Below are 17523 nucleotides of genomic sequence, written 5' to 3' on the forward strand. Positions count from 1 at the left end.
GACGTGGATCTTTGTGGAAACCTAACCAGCCAGTGCCTCCCGGGTCCTGTCTGGATGTTGTGCGGTGCCAGTGCATATCCCCTGTTTGTGTTTCTCCTGATGGGCATAATAAACTACAAAAACTATACTAGGAAGAAATAAAAAAATCACTATTAGGCCTAAAGGGTGGAACAAAATTAAAAACATAAATGTCCAAGGGAAATAAAGATAAAGGGAAACAAGGGAAATATCCTGTCAAGGCAAAATGAGTCACAAAGTTAAGGGAAAGTAATTGCTTAGTCATCCCCCCAACAAGGAAGGGGAGGGGCCTCCTCAAGGAAAACAAGCCACAACAAGCCACAAGACCAGGGAGAGACACAAAATGCCAGCGGCCTCCAATGGATTTCAGGAACTACATGGTCAAGGGAAAACAAGCCACAGAGATTGACTACCTGCAGTAACGGCCGAGTATCCTGTGCTGTCTAAGCTACACAGTAAGTCAAGGCAAAACAAGCCACAAGTCAAGGGCAAACAAGCCATCAAGGCAAAACAAGCCACAAAGTCAAGGGCAAACAAGCCACAAAGACTGAAGTTGCAGCTTAAGGCTAAAAAACAGGACAGCCACTGAATAACTGTCTTCTCTTTGTTTCGAGGATGTGGTGCTGCAGTTTTTGGAGGTCCGTCTGACATATAATGACTTTCTGGTTCTGAGTGCTGTTGGCAGACTGGGGGAGCAGTAATTGGTAAGCCAAAAAAAGTCTGCTTCTAGACTGAAGAGAGCTTTGATTTATTGTTTTCAACAAAATCCAGCATTAATCTTCCAAAAGTCTATTTCTGGACTGTAGAGGGCTCATTGCCATCTTGTGGCCAAACCGTGTAATTGCATTTAAATACCATTTCTTTAAAAACGGAATATTGGCCACCAGCCTTTGTTTTCTAAAAGTCTATATTTAGACCAAATAAAACCCAAATACTTTAACCCTAACCTTAACCCTAATCCTAACCTCAACCCCAAATCCTAACCTCAATTTTAATTCTAGCCATAACCCCAATTCTAAATTTTAACCCCAACCCCAAATCATAACCCTAACCCATCCCCAAATCCTGGACTTGTGATTGGGCATGGGACACAAGCTCGGGTTTGATCACCCTGTGGCTGGCCGCCTTTGATGAGGGTGTCTGGTGTTGAAAGGCCGAAACACCCCATGATTCAAAGGAACACCACTGATGATGTGTCCTAAAATTGACGGAGATACAATCCCCACGCCACGCTTAACATCAAAGGAGAATGGAAGGATAGTCCAAATACACGTTGGGGTGCTTGCCTGGCATCTGTGGGGCATCGGGGATGGGGCTTGGGAAGGACAGTGCACAACACGGCCTGGGCCTAGGCCAGGACGTGGATCTTTGTGGAAACCTAACCAGCCAGTGCCTCCCGGGTCCTGTCTGGATGTTGTGCGGTGCCAGTGCATATCCCCTGTTTGTGTTTCTCCTGATGGGCATAATAAACTACAAAAACTATACTAGGAAGAAATAAAAAAATCACTATTAGGCCTAAAGGGTGGAACAAAATTAAAAACATAAATGTCCAAGGGAAATAAAGATAAAGGGAAACAAGGGAAATATCCTGTCAAGGCAAAATGAGTCACAAAGTTAAGGGAAAGTAATTGCTTAGTCATCCCCCCAACAAGGAAGGGGAGGGGCCTCCTCAAGGAAAACAAGCCACAACAAGCCACAAGACCAGGGAGAGACACAAAATGCCAGCGGCCTCCAATGGATTTCAGGAACTACATGGTCAAGGGAAAACAAGCCACAGAGATTGACTACCTGCAGTAACGGCCGAGTATCCTGTGCTGTCTAAGCTACACAGTAAGTCAAGGGCAAACAAGCCATCAAGGCAAAACAAGCCACAAAGTCAAGGGCAAACAAGCCACAAAGACTGAAGTTGCAGCTTAAGGCTAAAAAACAGGACAGCCACTGAATAACTGTCTTCTCTTTGTTTCGAGGATGTGGTGCTGCAGTTTTTGGAGGTCCGTCTGACATATAATGACTTTCTGGTTCTGAGTGCTGTTGGCAGACTGGGGGAGCAGTAATTGGTAAGCCAAAAAAAGTCTGCTTCTAGACTGAAGAGAGCTTTGATTTATTGTTTTCAACAAAATCCAGCATTAATCTTCCAAAAGTCTATTTCTGGACTGTAGAGGGCTCATTGCCATCTTGTGGCCAAACCGTGTAATTGCATTTAAATACCATTTCTTTAAAAACGGAATATTGGCCACCAGCCTTTGTTTTCTAAAAGTCTATATTTAGACCAAATAAAACCCAAATACTTTAACCCTAACCTTAACCCTAATCCTAACCTCAACCCCAAATCCTAACCTCAATTTTAATTCTAGCCATAACCCCAATTCTAAATTTTAACCCCAACCCCAAATCATAACCCTAACCCATCCCCAAATCCTGGACTTGTGATTGGGCATGGGACACAAGCTCGGGTTTGATCACCCTGTGGCTGGCCGCCTTTGATGAGGGTGTCTGGTGTTGAAAGGCCGAAACACCCCATGATTCAAAGGAACACCACTGATGATGTGTCCTAAAATTGACGGAGATACAATCCCCACGCCACGCTTAACATCAAAGGAGAATGGAAGGATAGTCCAAATACACGTTGGGGTGCTTGCCTGGCATCTGTGGGGCATCGGGGATGGGGCTTGGGAAGGACAGTGCACAACACGGCCTGGGCCTAGGCCAGGACGTGGATCTTTGTGGAACCCTAACCCTAACCCTAACCCTAACCCTAACCCTAACCAGCCAGTGCCTCCCGGGTCCTGTCTGGACGTTGTGCGGTGCCAGCGTGTATCCTCTAGTGTTCCTCCTGATGGGCATGTGCTAGTTAAGGCAAAATAAGCCACAAAGTAAAGGGAAAACAAGAAATTGGCCGAGAAAGTCACTGGTATGCTTAAAGGGTGAAAGAAAATTAAAAACATAAATGTTCCTGGGAAATAAAAATAAGGAGAAAATGGTTATTACCTACTCATAAGAAAGTCCTAATTTGGGTTTATATTCATAAGAGAGTCCTAATATGGGAAAGTCCTAATTGGGGTTTAAAACCATAAATGTCTAAGGGAAATATCCTGTCAAGGCAAAACAAGCCACTAAGTTAAGGGAAAATAATTGCTTAGTCATTCCCCAACGAGGAAGCTACCCAGTAAAGGGGAGGGGCCTCCCTAAGGAAAACAAGCCACAAGGTTGCACAGTGGAGACTATACTAGGGAGAAGCAAAAATGTCAGCGGCCTCCAGCAGATTTCAGGAGCTACATGGTCAAGGGAAAGCAAGCCACACAGTAAGTCAAGGCAAAGACAAGCCACAGAGTCAAGGGTAAACAAGCCACAAAGACTGAGTGAAAGGAAAAAGAAGTCAAGGCAGGACAAGCCACAGAGTCAAAAGGAAAAAGAAGTCAAGGCAAAATAAGCCACAGAGTCAAAGGAAAAAGAAGTCAAGGCAAGACAAGCCACAGAGTCAAAAGGAAAAAGAAGTCAAGGCAAAATAAGCCACAGAGTCAAAGGAAAAAGAAGTCAAGGCAAGACAAGCCACAGAGTCAAAAGGAAAAAGAAGTCAAGGCAAAATAAGCCACAGAGTCAAAGGTAAAAGAAGTCAAGGCAAAACTAGCCACAAGACTGAGTAAAAGGAAAAAAGCTACACAGAAGCCAAGGCAAAACAAGCCATGAAGTCAAGGGTAAACAAGCCATTTCTAGCTTAAGGCTGAAAAACAGGACAGCCACTGAATAACTGTCTTTTCTTTGTTTCGAGGATGTGGTTCTGCAGCCTTTGGAGGTCGGTCTGACACATAATGACTTTTTGGTTCTGAGTGCTGTTTGCAGATTGGGGGAGCAGCAAGGGGTAAGCGATAAAAGTCTGTTTTTAGACTGAAAAGGGCTCACTGCCATCTTGTGGCCAAACCATGTAATTGCATTTAAATGTTATTATTTCTTTAAAAACAGAATATTGGCCATCAGCGTTTGTTTTCCAAAAGTCTACATCTAGACTAAACAAAACCCAAATATATGAACTCTAACCCTAACCCTAATTCTAACCTCAACCCCAAGAGGTACAAGCTGACTCCTAACCTTAATTCTAACCATAACCCCAATTCTAAATTCTAACCCCAAATCATAACCCTAACCCATCCCCAAATCCTGGACTTGTGATTGGGCATGGGACACAAGCTCGGGTTTGATCACCCTGTGGCTGGCCACCTTTGATGAGGGTGTCTAGTGTTGAAAGGCCGAAACACCCCATGATTCAAAGGAACACTACTGATGATGTGTCCTAAAATTGACTGAGATACAATCCCCACGCCACGTTTAACATCAAAGGAGAATGGAAGGATAGTCCAAATACACGTTGGGGTGCTTGCTTGGCATCTGTGGGGCGTCGGGGATGGGGCTTGGGAAGGACAGTGCACAACACGGCCTTGGCCTAGGCCAGGACGTGGATCTTTGTGGTAAACCTAACCAGCCAGTGCCTCCCGGGTCCTGTCTGGACGTTGTGCGGTGCCAGCGTGTATCCTCTAGTGTTCCTCCTGATGGGCATGTGCTAGTTAAGGCAAAATAAGCCACAAAGTAAAGGGAAAACAAGAAATTGGCCGAGAAAGTCACTGGTATGCTTAAAGGGTGAAAGAAAATTAAAAACATAAATGTTCCTGGGAAATAAAAATAAGGAGAAAATGGTTATTACCTACTCATAAGAAAGTCCTAATTTGGGTTTATATTCATAAGAGAGTCCTAATATGGGAAAGTCCTAATTGGGGTTTAAAACCATAAATGTCTAAGGGAAATATCCTGTCAAGGCAAAACAAGCCACTAAGTTAAGGGAAAATAATTGCTTAGTCATTCCCCAACGAGGAAGCTACCCAGTAAAGGGGAGGGGCCTCCCTAAGGAAAACAAGCCACAAGGTTGCACAGTGGAGACTATACTAGGGAGAAGCAAAAATGTCAGCGGCCTCCAGCAGATTTCAGGAGCTACATGGTCAAGGGAAAGCAAGCCACACAGTAAGTCAAGGCAAAGACAAGCCACAGAGTCAAGGGTAAACAAGCCACAAAGACTGAGTGAAAGGAAAAAGAAGTCAAGGCAGGACAAGCCACAGAGTCAAAAGGAAAAAGAAGTCAAGGCAAAATAAGCCACAGAGTCAAAGGAAAAAGAAGTCAAGGCAAGACAAGCCACAGAGTCAAAAGGAAAAAGAAGTCAAGGCAAAATAAGCCACAGAGTCAAAGGAAAAAGAAGTCAAGGCAAGACAAGCCACAGAGTCAAAAGGAAAAAGAAGTCAAGGCAAAATAAGCCACAGAGTCAAAGGTAAAAGAAGTCAAGGCAAAACTAGCCACAAGACTGAGTAAAAGGAAAAAAGCTACACAGAAGCCAAGGCAAAACAAGCCATGAAGTCAAGGGTAAACAAGCCATTTCTAGCTTAAGGCTGAAAAACAGGACAGCCACTGAATAACTGTCTTTTCTTTGTTTCGAGGATGTGGTTCTGCAGCCTTTGGAGGTCGGTCTGACACATAATGACTTTTTGGTTCTGAGTGCTGTTTGCAGATTGGGGGAGCAGCAAGGGGTAAGCGATAAAAGTCTGTTTTTAGACTGAAAAGGGCTCACTGCCATCTTGTGGCCAAACCATGTAATTGCATTTAAATGTTATTATTTCTTTAAAAACAGAATATTGGCCATCAGCGTTTGTTTTCCAAAAGTCTACATCTAGACTAAACAAAACCCAAATATATGAACTCTAACCCTAACCCTAATTCTAACCTCAACCCCAAGAGGTACAAGCTGACTCCTAACCTTAATTCTAACCATAACCCCAATTCTAAATTCTAACCCCAAATCATAACCCTAACCCATCCCCAAATCCTGGACTTGTGATTGGGCATGGGACACAAGCTCGGGTTTGATCACCCTGTGGCTGGCCACCTTTGATGAGGGTGTCTAGTGTTGAAAGGCCGAAACACCCCATGATTCAAAGGAACACTACTGATGATGTGTCCTAAAATTGACTGAGATACAATCCCCACGCCACGTTTAACATCAAAGGAGAATGGAAGGATAGTCCAAATACACGTTGGGGTGCTTGCTTGGCATCTGTGGGGCGTCGGGGATGGGGCTTGGGAAGGACAGTGCACAACACGGCCTTGGCCTAGGCCAGGACGTGGATCTTTGTGGTAAACCTAACCAGCCAGTGCCTCCCGGGTCCTGTCTGGACGTTGTGCGGTGCCAGCGTGTATCCTCTAGTGTTCCTCCTGATGGGCATGTGCTAGTTAAGGCAAAATAAGCCACAAAGTAAAGGGAAAACAAGAAATTGGCCGAGAAAGTCACTGGTATGCTTAAAGGGTGAAAGAAAATTAAAAACATAAATGTTCCTGGGAAATAAAAATAAGGAGAAAATGGTTATTACCTACTCATAAGAAAGTCCTAATTTGGGTTTATATTCATAAGAGAGTCCTAATATGGGAAAGTCCTAATTGGGGTTTAAAACCATAAATGTCTAAGGGAAATATCCTGTCAAGGCAAAACAAGCCACTAAGTTAAGGGAAAATAATTGCTTAGTCATTCCCCAACGAGGAAGCTACCCAGTAAAGGGGAGGGGCCTCCCTAAGGAAAACAAGCCACAAGGTTGCACAGTGGAGACTATACTAGGGAGAAGCAAAAATGTCAGCGGCCTCCAGCAGATTTCAGGAGCTACATGGTCAAGGGAAAGCAAGCCACACAGTAAGTCAAGGCAAAGACAAGCCACAGAGTCAAGGGTAAACAAGCCACAAAGACTGAGTGAAAGGAAAAAGAAGTCAAGGCAGGACAAGCCACAGAGTCAAAAGGAAAAAGAAGTCAAGGCAAAATAAGCCACAGAGTCAAAGGAAAAAGAAGTCAAGGCAAGACAAGCCACAGAGTCAAAAGGAAAAAGAAGTCAAGGCAAAATAAGCCACAGAGTCAAAGGAAAAAGAAGTCAAGGCAAGACAAGCCACAGAGTCAAAAGGAAAAAGAAGTCAAGGCAAAATAAGCCACAGAGTCAAAGGTAAAAGAAGTCAAGGCAAAACTAGCCACAAGACTGAGTAAAAGGAAAAAAGCTACACAGAAGCCAAGGCAAAACAAGCCATGAAGTCAAGGGTAAACAAGCCATTTCTAGCTTAAGGCTGAAAAACAGGACAGCCACTGAATAACTGTCTTTTCTTTGTTTCGAGGATGTGGTTCTGCAGCCTTTGGAGGTCGGTCTGACACATAATGACTTTTTGGTTCTGAGTGCTGTTTGCAGATTGGGGGAGCAGCAAGGGGTAAGCGATAAAAGTCTGTTTTTAGACTGAAAAGGGCTCACTGCCATCTTGTGGCCAAACCATGTAATTGCATTTAAATGTTATTATTTCTTTAACAGAATATTGGCCATCAGCGTTTGTTTTCCAAAAGTCTACATCTAGACTAAACAAAACCCAAATATATGAACTCTAACCCTAACCCTAATTCTAACCTCAACCCCAAGAGGTACAAGCTGACTCCTAACCTTAATTCTAACCATAACCCCAATTCTAAATTCTAACCCCAAATCATAACCCTAACCCATCCCCAAATCCTGGACTTGTGATTGGGCATGGGACACAAGCTCGGGTTTGATCACCCTGTGGCTGGCCACCTTTGATGAGGGTGTCTAGTGTTGAAAGGCCGAAACACCCCATGATTCAAAGGAACACTACTGATGATGTGTCCTAAAATTGACTGAGATACAATCCCCACGCCACGTTTAACATCAAAGGAGAATGGAAGGATAGTCCAAATACACGTTGGGGTGCTTGCTTGGCATCTGTGGGGCGTCGGGGATGGGGCTTGGGAAGGACAGTGCACAACACGGCCTTGGCCTAGGCCAGGACGTGGATCTTTGTGGTAACCCTAACCCTAACCCCTAACCCCTAACCCTAACCCTAACCTCAACCCCAAATCCTAACCTCAATTTTAATTATAGCCATAAGCCCAATTCTAAATTTTAACCCCAACCCCAAATCATAACCCTAACCCTAACCCATCCCCAAATCCTGGACTTGTGATTGGGCATGGGACACAAGCTCGGGTTTGATCACCCTGTGGCTGGCCGCCTTTGATGAGGGTGTCTGGTGTTGAAAGGCCGAAACACCCCATGATTCAAAGGAACACCACTGATGATGTGTCCTAAAATTGACGGAGATACAATCCCCACGCCACGCTTAACATCAAAGGAGAATGGAAGGATAGTCCAAATACACGTTGGGGTGCTTGCCTGGCATCTGTGGGGCATCGGGGATGGGGCTTGGGAAGGACAGTGCACAACACGGCCTGGGCCTAGGCCAGGACGTGGATCTTTGTGGAAACCTAACCAGCCAGTGCCTCCCGGGTCCTGTCTGGATGTTGTGCGGTGCCAGTGCATATCCCCTGTTTGTGTTTCTCCTGATGGGCATAATAAACTACAAAAACTATACTAGGAAGAAATAAAAAAATCACTATTAGGCCTAAAGGGTGGAACAAAATTAAAAACATAAATGTCCAAGGGAAATAAAGATAAAGGGAAACAAGGGAAATATCCTGTCAAGGCAAAATGAGTCACAAAGTTAAGGGAAAGTAATTGCTTAGTCATCCCCCCAACAAGGAAGGGGAGGGGCCTCCTCAAGGAAAACAAGCCACAACAAGCCACAAGACCAGGGAGAGACACAAAATGCCAGCGGCCTCCAATGGATTTCAGGAACTACATGGTCAAGGGAAAACAAGCCACAGAGATTGACTACCTGCAGTAACGGCCGAGTATCCTGTGCTGTCTAAGCTACACAGTAAGTCAAGGCAAAACGAGCCACAAGTCAAGGGCAAACAAGCCATCAAGGCAAAACAAGCCACAAAGTCAAGGGTAAACAAGCCACAAAGACTGAAGTTGCAGCTTAAGGCTAAAAAACAGGACAGCCACTGAATAACTGTCTTCTCTTTGTTTCGAGGATGTGGTTCTGCAGTTTTTGGAGGTCCGTCTGACATATAATGACTTTCTGGTTCTGAGTGCTGTTGGCAGATTGGGGGAGCAGTAATTGGTAAGCCAAAAAAAGTCTGCTTCTAGACTGAAGAGAGCTTTGATTTATTGTTTTCAACAAAATCCAGCATTAATCTTCCAAAAGTCTATTTCTGGACTGTAGAGGGCTCATTGCCATCTTGTGGCCAAACCGTGTAATTGCATTAAAATACTATTTCTTTAAAAACGGAATATTGGCCACCAGCTTTTGTTTTCTAAAAGTCTATATTTGGACCAAATAAAACCCAAATACTTTAACCCTAACCTTAACCCTAATCCTAACCTCAACCCCAAATCCTAACCTCAATTTTAATTATAGCCATAAGCCCAATTCTAAATTTTAACCCCAACCCCAAATCATAACCCTAACCCTAACCCATCCCCAAATCCTGGACTTGTGATTGGGCATGGGACACAAGCTCGGGTTTGATCACCCTGTGGCTGGCCGCCTTTGATGAGGGTGTCTGGTGTTGAAAGGCCGAAACACCCCATGATTCAAAGGAACACCACTGATGATGTGTCCTAAAATTGACGGAGATACAATCCCCACGCCACGCTTAACATCAAAGGAGAATGGAAGGATAGTTCAAATACACGTTGGGGTGCTTGCCTGGCATCTGTGGGGCATCGGGGATGGGGCTTGGGAAGGACAGTGCACAACACGGCCTTGGCCTAGGCCAGGACGTGGATCTTTGTGGAAACCTAACCAGCCAGTGCCTCCCGGGTCCTGTCTGGATGTTGTGCGGTGCCAGTGCATATCCCCTGTTTGTGTTTCTCCTGATGGGCATAATAAACTACAAAAACTATACTAGGAAGAAATAAAAAAATCACTATTAGGCCTAAAGGGTGGAACAAAATTAAAAACATAAATGTCCAAGTGAAATAAAGATAAAGGGAAACAAGGGAAATATCCTGTCAAGGCAAAATGAGTCACAAAGTTAAGGGAAAGTAATTGCTTAGTCATCCCCCAACAAGGAAGGGGAGGGGCCTCCTCAAGGAAAACAAGCCACAACAAGCCACAAGACCAGGGAGAGACACAAAATGCCAGCGGCCTCCAATGGATTTCAGGAACTACATGGTCAAGGGAAAACAAGCCACAGAGATTGACTACCTGCAGTAACGGCCGAGTATCCTGTGCTGTCTAAGCTACACAGTAAGTCAAGGCAAAACGAGCCACAAGTCAAGGGCAAACAAGCCATCAAGGCAAAACAAGCCACAAAGTCAAGGGTAAACAAGCCACAAAGACTGAAGTTGCAGCTTAAGGCTAAAAAACAGGACAGCCACTGAATAACTGTCTTCTCTTTGTTTCGAGGATGTGGTTCTGCAGTTTTTGGAGGTCCGTCTGACATATAATGACTTTCTGGTTCTGAGTGCTGTTGGCAGATTGGGGGAGCAGTAATTGGTAAGCCAAAAAAAGTCTGCTTCTAGACTGAAGAGAGCTTTGATTTATTGTTTTCAACAAAATCCAGCATTAATCTTCCAAAAGTCTATTTCTGGACTGTAGAGGGCTCATTGCCATCTTGTGGCCAAACCGTGTAATTGCATTAAAATACTATTTCTTTAAAAACGGAATATTGGCCACCAGCTTTTGTTTTCTAAAAGTCTATATTTGGACCAAATAAAACCCAAATACTTTAACCCTAACCTTAACCCTAATCCTAACCTCAACCCCAAATCCTAACCTCAATTTTAATTATAGCCATAAGCCCAATTCTAAATTTTAACCCCAACCCCAAATCATAACCCTAACCCATCCCCAAATCCTGGACTTGTGATTGGGCATGGGACACAAGCTCGGGTTTGATCACCCTGTGGCTGGCCGCCTTTGATGAGGGTGTCTGGTGTTGAAAGGCCGAAACACCCCATGATTCAAAGGAACACCACTGATGATGTGTCCTAAAATTGACGGAGATACAATCCCCACGCCACGCTTAACATCAAAGGAGAATGGAAGGATAGTCCAAATACACGTTGGGGTGCTTGCCTGGCATCTGTGGGGCATCGGGGATGGGGCTTGGGAAGGACAGTGCACAACACGGCCTTGGCCTAGGCCAGGACGTGGATCTTTGTGGAAACCTAACCAGCCAGTGCCTCCCGGGTCCTGTCTGGATGTTGTGCGGTGCCAGTGCATATCCCCTGTTTGTGTTTCTCCTGATGGGCATAATAAACTACAAAAACTATACTAGGAAGAAATAAAAAAATCACTATTAGGCCTAAAGGGTGGAACAAAATTAAAAACATAAATGTCCAAGTGAAATAAAGATAAAGGGAAACAAGGGAAATATCCTGTCAAGGCAAAATGAGTCACAAAGTTAAGGGAAAGTAATTGCTTAGTCATCCCCCAACAAGGAAGGGGAGGGGCCTCCTCAAGGAAAACAAGCCACAACAAGCCACAAGACCAGGGAGAGACACAAAATGCCAGCGGCCTCCAATGGATTTCAGGAACTACATGGTCAAGGGAAAACAAGCCACAGAGATTGACTACCTGCAGTAACGGCCGAGTATCCTGTGCTGTCTAAGCTACACAGTAAGTCAAGGCAAAACGAGCCACAAGTCAAGGGCAAACAAGCCATCAAGGCAAAACAAGCCACAAAGTCAAGGGTAAACAAGCCACAAAGACTGAAGTTGCAGCTTAAGGCTAAAAAACAGGACAGCCACTGAATAACTGTCTTCTCTTTGTTTCAAGGATGTGGTTCTGCAGTTTTTGGAGGTCCGTCTGACATATAATGACTTTCTGGTTCTGAGTGCTGTTGGCAGATTGGGGGAGCAGTAATTGGTAAGCCAAAAAAAGTCTGCTTCTAGACTGAAGAGAGCTTTGATTTATTGTTTTCAACAAAATCCAGCATTAATCTTCCAAAAGTCTATTTCTGGACTGTAGAGGGCTCATTGCCATCTTGTGGCCAAACCGTGTAATTGCATTAAAATACTATTTCTTTAAAAACGGAATATTGGCCACCAGCTTTTGTTTTCTAAAAGTCTATATTTGGACCAAATAAAACCCAAATACTTTAACCCTAACCTTAACCCTAATCCTAACCTCAACCCCAAATCCTAACCTCAATTTTAATTATAGCCATAAGCCCAATTCTAAATTTTAACCCCAACCCCAAATCATAACCCTAACCCTAACCCATCCCCAAATCCTGGACTTGTGATTGGGCATGGGACACAAGCTCGGGTTTGATCACCCTGTGGCTGGCCGCCTTTGATGAGGGTGTCTGGTGTTGAAAGGCCGAAACACCCCATGATTCAAAGGAACACCACTGATGATGTGTCCTAAAATTGACGGAGATACAATCCCCACGCCACGCTTAACATCAAAGGAGAATGGAAGGATAGTCCAAATACACGTTGGGGTGCTTGCCTGGCATCTGTGGGGCATCGGGGATGGGGCTTGGGAAGGACAGTGCACAACACGGCCTTGGCCTAGGCCAGGACGTGGATCTTTGTGGAAACCTAACCAGCCAGTGCCTCCCGGGTCCTGTCTGGATGTTGTGCGGTGCCAGTGCATATCCCCTGTTTGTGTTTCTCCTGATGGGCATAATAAACTACAAAAACTATACTAGGAAGAAATAAAAAAATCACTATTAGGCCTAAAGGGTGGAACAAAATTAAAAACATAAATGTCCAAGTGAAATAAAGATAAAGGGAAACAAGGGAAATATCCTGTCAAGGCAAAATGAGTCACAAAGTTAAGGGAAAGTAATTGCTTAGTCATCCCCCAACAAGGAAGGGGAGGGGCCTCCTCAAGGAAAACAAGCCACAACAAGCCACAAGACCAGGGAGAGACACAAAATGCCAGCGGCCTCCAATGGATTTCAGGAACTACATGGTCAAGGGAAAACAAGCCACAGAGATTGACTACCTGCAGTAACGGCCGAGTATCCTGTGCTGTCTAAGCTACACAGTAAGTCAAGGCAAAACGAGCCACAAGTCAAGGGCAAACAAGCCATCAAGGCAAAACAAGCCACAAAGTCAAGGGTAAACAAGCCACAAAGACTGAAGTTGCAGCTTAAGGCTAAAAAACAGGACAGCCACTGAATAACTGTCTTCTCTTTGTTTCGAGGATGTGGTTCTGCAGTTTTTGGAGGTCCGTCTGACATATAATGACTTTCTGGTTCTGAGTGCTGTTGGCAGATTGGGGGAGCAGTAATTGGTAAGCCAAAAAAAGTCTGCTTCTAGACTGAAGAGAGCTTTGATTTATTGTTTTCAACAAAATCCAGCATTAATCTTCCAAAAGTCTATTTCTGGACTGTAGAGGGCTCATTGCCATCTTGTGGCCAAACCGTGTAATTGCATTAAAATACTATTTCTTTAAAAACGGAATATTGGCCACCAGCTTTTGTTTTCTAAAAGTCTATATTTGGACCAAATAAAACCCAAATACTTTAACCCTAACCTTAACCCTAATCCTAACCTCAACCCCAAATCCTAACCTCAATTTTAATTATAGCCATAAGCCCAATTCTAAATTTTAACCCCAACCCCAAACCATAACCCTAACCCTAACCCATCCCCAAATCCTGGACTTGTGATTGGGCATGGGACACAAGCTCGGGTTTGATCACCCTGTGGCTGGCCGCCTTTGATGAGGGTGTCTGGTGTTGAAAGGCCGAAACACCCCATGATTCAAAGGAACACCACTGATGATGTGTCCTAAAATTGACGGAGATACAATCCCCACGCCACGCTTAACATCAAAGGAGAATGGAAGGATAGTCCAAATACACGTTGGGGTGCTTGCCTGGCATCTGTGGGGCATCGGGGATGGGGCTTGGGAAGGACAGTGCACAACACGGCCTTGGCCTAGGCCAGGACGTGGATCTTTGTGGAACCCTAACCCTAACCCTAACCCATCCCCAAATCCTGGACTTGTGATTGGGCATGGGACACAAGCTCGGGTTTGATCACCCTGTGGCTGGCCACCTTTGATGAGGGTGTCTAGTGTTGAAAGGCCGAAACACCCCATGATTCAAAGGAACACTACTGATGATGTGTCCTAAAATTGACTGAGATACAATCCCCACGCCACGTTTAACATCAAAGGAGAATGGAAGGATAGTCCAAATACACGTCGGGGTGCTTGCTTGGCATCTGTGGAGCGTCGGGGATGGGGCTTGGGAAGGACAGTGCACAACACGGCCTTGGCCTAGGCCAGGACGTGGATCTTTGTGGTAACCCTAACCCTAGGTACCAAACGACTCCAAATGGCCTGAAACGTGCTCCTAACAATGTCCCCCAGAAAGTTTTTTGGCTGTGGGACTTTATAAAATTTTCACTCCATGTAAGTCTATGGGAAAACGTTTTTTGTTGAATATCTCCGGAACGGAAGGGGGTGCCAAACCTCGCTTTTATCCACTTACCCTAACAAATTTTAAGGTAATTTGTATAGTTTTTACTCTGTTCATGCTGATGCTAACATGTGAGCATACTGACCTGATAGCATGCTAACTTCCTGTTAGCATGCTAACATATTTTAATGTAATCTTTATTGTAATCTGTTAGGATAGGCTAAGATAGGCTAGGCTAAATGGGTTACCGATTTAGGCAAGTTAGCATGCTATCATAGTAATTTGCATAGTTTGCATAAATAAGCACTAATAATAATAATAATCATAGACAATAAGTAATATAATAATAATAAATATAATAACACAACAATAAAACTACAACTGGATAGTTTGGAAAAATAAGGTAAGGAAGCAACAGTCTTTCTTTTCACTTTTTTTAGGCAGAGGCAACTGAGACCTTTGAAGCGGTGGCTCAACAAAACACCCAGAGCCTTCTGGAATCCTTCAATAACTATAGTGATGTTGAAGACTTCCTCATGGATGAAGACCTGAGGGTCCCTTTGTTTTCCTCCACAATGGATATCCACAGTGAAGACATAAAACTCATGTACGACATTGACGGAGTGACCATCCAGCTGGATAAGTCCTCTGGGATCAAGCCTCACCTGCACTATTTGAAGTTCCCCCCGCCCACCACCACCAATGTTACAAAGCACTACCACCTACTCAAGAAACACTTTCCTCTCACTGAGTGCAGCAAGGAATTCCGTGCAGACCTCATGAACATCCGAGGAATGACGCTTGGAATGATCTCAACTGGGCACTTTTTCAACCTGACAGTTATTCCGCGCGACCCCAAGGGCTCGAGGTGTGTACATTTTGAGGAAAAAGTTGCACTCAAACTCACCGTCGATAAGCTCACCGAGGTAAGGAATTACTTTGTGGAGCTACTGCGGACCTCTGATGACCATGACATGTCCAGATCATCCATGAAGAAGAACTCCCTGTCCAACCCGTCGATGTTCGACATGATCTGGGAAGATCAGGAGTTTGTCTTGGATTTACTGGACCAGGCAAAAGACAAGGCAGACAAGAAGGAGCATGCCACATTTCTGTACACTTTGACCCAGTTTGGCCAGAAACACCGAGACACCCTGGACATCAGCAAGCTGGTCCACACTAGCCATATAAACAGCGCCTCTCTGCACTTCGCAGTGGAAATACTTCCAAGGGACCATGGCACTCAAATATTCTGGTCAAGGAATGGTGTGGAAGAATGGGTGGGGCAGAGGGGCACCGTCTTCCCATCCGTCGGGATGTCCGAGACCTCTAACTTCCAGAGCTCCATTGGTGCCGAGATTGATGTGTCTGCAGGATTGATGGATGTTCTCGGGTGTCAGGGGTACTGGGATGGCCACCTCAATTTCCTTCAGCTCTATGCAGACTCTCCCCACACCCACATCAGAAAATGGTACAAACACCCAGTCAGCGGGGTCGTGACCTGTTGTGGACTGCTCCACTGGAACTTGTTGAAGATCATGCACAACAGGGCACAGGACTACTTGGCGCACATGCTGGACACCGCCACAAAGTTCCGGGGCTTCTTTGGATTACGTATCGAGCAGGTGAGGCTCTTCAAGGGAAATTGCCTAGCCGAGGAATTCCAGGCCGAGGACAGATTTGTTACCTCGAAGCTCAGGGAAGAACTCCTCAACAAGGCACTCATCTTGCCCTTTGCAAATGTGCGTACCAGTGGGCTTAAGACAGTGCTGGCGCAAATCCTAGATTTCCACCTGGTGAGGCTGCATGACATCTTTGCCACTCGAGGAGGAAAGGGAGGCTTTGCAGAGGCATGGAAAGCTTATCAGAGTGAGCTTGCTCTTGAGGAGCTTTTCTATGGCCACCCTCTCGCTCCTGGGGACAGACAGCTCACACAGATACTTGGCACCTCTGCATCCGGTGAAAAGTCCGTCACCAGGCTCCGGGGGTTCCCCGCCCTCGCCCCACACAATTCCGCAACATCAGAGGTGAGCCCACCGCCGCTCACCAACTGGACACAGGACACCAGGAGCAGGGACAGGATCCGGCGCATGTTCAAGTTCATTGAGAGCCTGAAGGCAGCGCCCCCGGTGCTCGGGGCAGAGCTCTGGAACCTGCTCCTGGCAGACCTGAAAAGCACCAGCAGGCTCCACATTGACGATTTCAAGGGGGAGAAATCGCCTGGCTTGACAAAGATTGTTGGGGCACAGCAGCCAGAGGAGTTAATACAGCTCCTCACCATTAGGAACGCATTCCCTTTCCCCATGTTATTTCAGAAGGCACAGGACCTCGTGGAGAAGTCTGGAGGAAATTTGAAGGAGTGCCTCACCCTTGGCCTGAAAGACCTCAATCTGACCTGGTTCCCAAAAATACAAATTTGGGAAACCAAAAACCCCACGGCATCATGGAACCAGAGGTCAGTGGTTCAACTCTATGGACAGGACAAGCCACTCCAGATGGAGACCAGGGCTGCAAGAGTGGAGGAGAAGGTCATCACTGAGATGGAGAGGCGGGGACTTGTCTTCTCAAGGAAACTGGAGCGCTACCAGGAGCATGGCATGCCCTGGGTGGCACTGTGTATGAAGAGGATGGCAAGGGCTAATCCAAGATTGGATGACAGCAACTCCCTCCGCATTATTACATTTCTGTCCTGCATAGCACTGATAGAAAATAACGACTATGTGGACTTCAGGCGTATGCAGGAACTCATCAGGGAGCTGCCGTTGACAATGAATCAACTGCAGCAACTCCTTCTCCTCTCCAAGTTCACCCTGCCCCACAAGACCCCGTTCCAGCTCTGGAAACTTCATGAATCTATTCCCACCCGTCTTCCCCCAAGAGGTTCTGCTCCACCAAAAAAGGCACGGCAGGAGGAAGTGCAGCCTGAACAGCCTGTGGAGGAGGAGGATGTACAGAGGGTAGAGGAAGTAGAGGAAGAAGGTTCAGTGAGGAAAGGGCTGGTTCGGTTTTATCCATCGAACAGCAAGGTGCGTTGGAAGTCAGAGGAGATGTCCTTGGTGTCTCTGGATCCAAAACTGACCCACCGACAGGCATACGACCAATATATAAAGGAGGTGGAGAAGTGTAGCCTGCCAGCCAGGACATTCATATCATTCTGGCACACGAGGAAGAAGATGTCGAAATCGACTTAAGGATCA

The sequence above is a fragment of the Neoarius graeffei genome, chromosome 8 (assembly GCF_027579695.1).
Source record: "Neoarius graeffei isolate fNeoGra1 chromosome 8, fNeoGra1.pri, whole genome shotgun sequence".
NCBI classification, from domain to species: domain Eukaryota; kingdom Metazoa; phylum Chordata; class Actinopteri; order Siluriformes; family Ariidae; genus Neoarius; species Neoarius graeffei.